We start from the raw sequence: 5,955 nt of genomic DNA on the forward strand, positions 1-5,955 counted from the left end.
CCCCCTGTTCTACCTTCATATCTTTATGGTCAAAACAGCCTTGAACTCAAGGCCTGGACCCTGTTCCTGAGCTTTTTCAAACAAGGCTAGTGCTGTACCACTTTCTGTCACAGCACCACTTACTGTTTTCTGATGGGTAATCGGAGAGATGAGTTTTTATTGACATAATTGCCAAGGTTGACTTGGAATTCCAGTGCTCAGATCTCAGCTTTTCAAGAAGCAAGGATTACAGGTGCATTTGCTGCCTGTTTATTAATTGTAATCTTCAGACATCCAAGCCTATACATCTGGTATTTTAGCCTTTTTTTTTAGGGGAAACCTAGGACTCACCTGGGGACATGAGTGAGCACATGGTGATGGCCAAAATCGGGACAGGAGTCCAAGGTGACCAGAGGGGTCCAGCCAGGTTAGGAGTCAGGCACAGACAAATTGGTCCTCTATGCCGAGGACGTGCCATGCTTCCTGGGCCACATGTTCTGGTCATCTGAGACATCACAGGAATCCAGCATGCTCCTGGCCACTGTGTTTGTGTGTGTGTGTGTGTGTGTGTGTGTGTGTGTGTGTGTGTGTGTGTGTGATTATTGGTCCTTAAACTCAGGGCCTGTGACATAGTCTTTGGAGAAAAATTAAGAAAGATGAGCAAGCAAGAAGGAAGGAAAGCAGGCAAGTGGGAGCTCCAGTGGTAGAGAAGTACCCTGGCTACCACGGCCCCCACTCCGGGGCCAGGGCCAGGGGGACCTGCCGGGGCCAGCCGGCAGCAAACCAGGGTTCGCAGATTGGGGTTCCTGAAATAAGGGGCAAGGACTAGGAAAAAATAGAAGAGAGACAGACACACCGGGTCCGGGATGTCTGCAGTCCAGGTAAAGACTGCCCCGTTTATTTTCCACTCCAGCTTCTTCCCTTCTTCAGACCCAGGGAACTTCCAGGTGTTACATTCATATGGTAATTCTCAGGTCATTTAAACAGAATAAGGCCAGAAAACAATAAGGCAATAAAGCCATTGTCTGATGCAAATCAAGGTTCAGTTTGATTCCACTCTGGCTCCCAACAGGGACCCATGTGGGGTTCTGCACTTCACATAGGACAAGGAAGGCCATAGGCCTGAGGGGCCCTGAGGAACTGAACTTTGCCTGGTCCTACCTTGTGTAGAAGGGAGCAGCGTGACAGGGAAGACAGGGCATCCTCCCAAAGCTCCCAAGCACATCCACTATCCAGAGAGCAGAGCAAGGAGGTTTCCAGTCAAGGAACCCAAGGCCTCATCTCCCACCCTGCCCTGTGCTGAGTGGGTGTGCCCCAGAGTGTAGAATCAGTAAGGCCCAACATGTAGTTTGGAATGAACAGATAGGTCTTTCCCAATGCAGAGTAAGTTCTGTTGGTCGGCACCCCAAATCACCATACGGCAGGAATTCCCAAATTGTTCAATTTCAATGAGATATTGTGCATGGATATATGATGGTAAGAAGCAGTGCTATGGGCTGAGGCAGAGATGTGTGGTAAAGACCACCCAGCATACACAGGCCCTGGTAGGTCCTCAGCACTGCCAAAAATTGAACTATGTAACCCATCTATACATTACCGACAATAAAAATGAAAATAAAAACAGAACTAAAAAACCAAAGGCAAACTGTATGTTAATTTCGGCACTTACTGTTTTGTTAAGTATATTTGAGGTTAATGAACATGTTCATTCATGTGTTCATCCATCCATCCATCCCACATAACCATCCCTCCACCTATCCTTCCATGTCACTCAACCATTCATCCATCTCTCCAACATCCATCTTTCTACACATTCGTTTGTCAAAGACATGTCACAAATACATAAGAGATAATAAGAGCTACCCAGGTAGATGCAGAAAAGGGAACAATCTGTGTTATTTAACATGATAGCCACCAGACACAGATATCTGTGTCAGTACATTTCAATTGGTTCAGATGTGATCAAATGAAAAGTTACCACTAGCCACATTCCTAGAACCTAAAGTCACATGAGACTTCTAGGATGTACAGTATAGAACATTTCTGCTATCACAGAAGGTCAACTAAAGAATTTGACAAAATACGAACTTATTCAATTTAGACTATTGGAAATAATCTCAGAAAGTATCTAATAGTTACATTACTTTCTCCAGTAACCCTTCTATTAATTACAATAAAAAATAACTGTCACTAAGTCCCAAATGATGATCTAAAGAACCATTAGTAAAATTGTATTATTACGGTAGTTTCTTCTAAATATCAGATGGTCATATTATAGACTCATTCAGACTGTTGAAAATCAAATGAATATTATACTTGTATGCATTTTTCAAAATGGTAATTCTCCACTTGTTCCAATCAGTTGAATTTACTAAGCTAGGGAATAGTGGGAACATGAGGGGAAATGGTGGTTGTCTTGATAATTGCATTGCTCTAATAGTAGACCTGAGTGAGAAAACTGTATTTGAAAAGTAAAAGTCTGTCATATGGTTCTGGAGGCTGCAGGGTCACAGCCCAAGGCTGTGTATCCAATGAGGACAGATGCATATCCCACGTGGGTAGTGGATAGAGAGTCAGTGAGGAAGGGAAGGAACCCAACTTACATTTTCAGGAGGAACTCATTCTTAAGGTCCTTCAGCTGTAGCACTGGCATTTGCTCATTCTTTAAAGGACCAGCTGCCTAGGGTAGTTTACCAATTTATGCCTAGCATATGTGGACTCAAATGTGTTCAGAAAAGGGCTTGGCATTGAGGTAGAAATACACGAAAACACGACAGAAAACTACCTGTTATTCACACATGCTGCAGGCGAGTGATAACCTTACAAAACAGAGGACATCAGAAAGGTTTTCCATAAGCAGGGGAGAATTAACCCTCAATAAACCCTGTCCTGAAATAGCTAACAATTTATAAAACCAAGAGAAAGAGATCCGGAAGTTTGGCCTTGTGGTAGAGTGCTTGCCCGCCATGCACGAAGGCCTGGGTTTGATTCATAGGTACCACATACATAGTAAAAGCCAGAAGTGGTATTGTGGCTTAAGTGGTGGGGAGACGGCCTTGAGAAAGCCATCATGTTCAAGCCCCATGACTGGCAAAAACAAAAACAAAAACAAAAAACGAAACAGCAAAGCCAAACAAAATAAACAAACACAAATCCTAAGAGTAGGAATCAATTTGTTTATAAGTGACTAAAATGTTTCCACAATTAGAGCTAAAAGGAGCAAATTATGTAGTACTCATATAAATGATATAAATCATAGAGAAAGTTGGTAAGAATTACTAAAGTTACCCATGTGTTAACCTCCTGTGTCTTATCTGAGTAGTCCTAACTGTAAGTGATACATTTTCCTTTGACATTGGGGTGAACTTAATAAAAGAAAGAAATCACATGCTGATACACCTGGTTGCCAGTAGCTCATAGGTATAATCCTAGATACACAGGAGACTCAGAGGTTTAGGGTTCATAGCTACCCGAGACAGGTAAATACTTAACCAGTAAAAAGGAAGAAAGTGGAGGGTCAAGTGTAGTGATACAAAACCAGTCATAATCAAATGCCAAGCATTTGAGCCTCAGATTTCTAGCCTTACTATACACAGACAAACACATACAGACGTTACCAGATTCCCCACACTACTAAGCCTAATTAGCTTTCTATCATATTCATACTGTATATGCTATATGTACTTGGCTTCATTGGATTGCCTCCATTTTGATGAAGCTCAGTATTAAGTGTAAAATAAATGTATGCCATCATCAATTAAAATGTGATACGCAAATCACTACACTTCTAGTAGGAGAGATAAAATTTAAAAAGCCAAAACCACATGGGATCACCAAGGAATAGAGCAAGGACTGGATGTGCTCACAGCAAAGGTGGAAAACGCAGCCCGCAAGTTGGAAGCCATGACAAACTCGAAGCAGAGCATTGCGAAGAAGATCGATGCTGCTCAGAATTGGCTTGCAGATCCAAATGGTGGACCCGAAGGGGAAGAACAGATTCGAGGGGCTTTGGCTGAAGCTTGGAAAATAGCCGAATTGTGTGATGATCCAAAAGAGAGAGATGACATTCTGCGTTCCCTTGGAGAAATAGCTGCTCTGACTTCTAAATTAGCAGATTTACGAAGACAGGGTAAAGGAGATTCACCAGAAGCTAGAGCACTGGCCAAACAGGTAGCTACGGCCTTGCAGAACCTGCAGACCAAAACCAGCAAGGCTGTGGCCAACAGCAGACCTGCCAAGGCAGCTGTCCACCTGGAGGGCAAGATTGAGCAAGCCCAGCGGTGGATTGACAATCCCACAGTGGATGACCAGGAAGTCGGTCAGGCTGCCATCCGGGGGCTTGTAGCTGAAGGGCATCGTCTGGCTAATGTGATGATGGGACCTTATCGCCAAGATCTTCTGGCTAAGTGTGACCACGTGGATCAGCTGACAGCTCAGCTGGCTGACCTGGCTTCTCGAGGGGAAGGGGAGAGTCCTCAGGCCAGAGCACTTGCATCACAGCTTCAAGACTCTTTAAAGGATCTGAAAGCCCAGATGCAGGAATCCATGACTCAGGAAGTGTCAGATATTTTCAGTGATACCACAACTCCCATCAAGCTTTTGGCAGTGGCAGCTACTGCCCCTCCTGATACTCCTAATAGGGAAGAGGTATTTGATGAGAGAGCATCGAACTTTGAGAACCATTCAGGAAGGCTTGGAGCCACAGCAGAGAAGGCAGCTGCTGTTGGTACTGCTAATAAATCAACAGTGGAAGGCATTCAGGCATCAGTGAAGACAGCCCGAGAACTCACACCCCAGGTTGTATCTGCTGCTCGCATCTTACTTAGGAACCCTGGAAAACAAGCTGCTTATGAACATTTTGAGACTATGAAGAACCAGTGGATTGATAATGTTGAAAAAATGACAGGGCTGGTTGACAAAGCGATTGATACCAAATCTCTCTTGGATGCTTCTGAAGAAGCCATCAAGAAGGACCTGGACAAGTGTAAGGTAGCCATGGCCAACATTCAGCCACAGATGCTGGTCGCTGGAGCAACCAGTATTGCTCATCGGGCGAACCGAATCCTGCTGGTTGCTAAGAGGGAGGTGGAAAGCTCTGAGGATCCCAAGTTCCGTGAGGCTGTCAAAGCTGCCTCTGATGAACTGAGCAAAACAATCTCTCCGATGGTGATGGATGCCAAGGCTGTGGCTGGAAACATCTCTGACCCTGGCCTGCAAAAGAGCTTCCTGGATTCAGGATATCGGATCCTGGGAGCTGTGGCCAAGGTCAGAGAAGCGTTCCAACCTCAGGAACCTGACTTCCCACCGCCTCCACCAGACCTTGAACAGCTCCGTCTAACAGATGAACTTGCTCCTCCCAAACCACCACTGCCTGAGGGTGAAGTCCCTCCACCCAGACCCCCACCTCCAGAGGAAAAGGATGAAGAGTTCCCCGAGCAGAAAGCTGGGGAGGTGATTAACCAGCCAATGATGATGGCCGCCAGACAGCTCCATGATGAAGCTGGTAAATGGTCCAGCAAGGGCAATGACATCATTGCAGCAGCCAAGCACATGGCTCTACTGATGGCTGAAATGTCTCGGCTGGTAAGAGGGGGCAATGGTACCAAGCGGGCACTCATCCAGTGTGCCAAGGACATCGCCAAGGCCTCAGATGAGGTCACCTGGTTGGCCAAGGAGGTTGCCAAGCAGTGCACAGATAAGCGGATTAGAACCAATCTCTTACAGGTATGTGAGCGAATCCCAACTATAAGTACCCAGCTGAAAATCCTGTCCACAGTGAAGGCCACCATGTTGGGCTGGACCAACATCAGTGACGAGAAGTCTGAGCAGGCCACAGAGATGCTGCTTCACAATGCCCAGAACCTCATGCAGTCTGTGAAGGAGACTGTGCAAGAGGCAGAGGCTGCTTCAATCAAAATCCGAACAGATGCTGGATTTACACTGCGCTGGGTCAGAAAAACTCCCTGGTACCAGTAG

At 45.6% G+C, this 5,955-nt stretch overlaps 1 pseudogene; it reads left to right on the top strand.

Annotated features, from left to right (window-relative positions):
• Positions 1-338: 338 nt before the first annotated feature.
• LOC150064919 (vinculin pseudogene) lies at positions 339-5,955 on the top strand (annotated as a pseudogene).

The sequence above is a fragment of the Megascapheus bottae genome, chromosome 3 (assembly GCF_031878675.1).
Source record: "Megascapheus bottae isolate mThoBot1 chromosome 3, mThoBot2.hap1, whole genome shotgun sequence".
Lineage (NCBI taxonomy): Eukaryota > Metazoa > Chordata > Mammalia > Rodentia > Geomyidae > Megascapheus > Megascapheus bottae.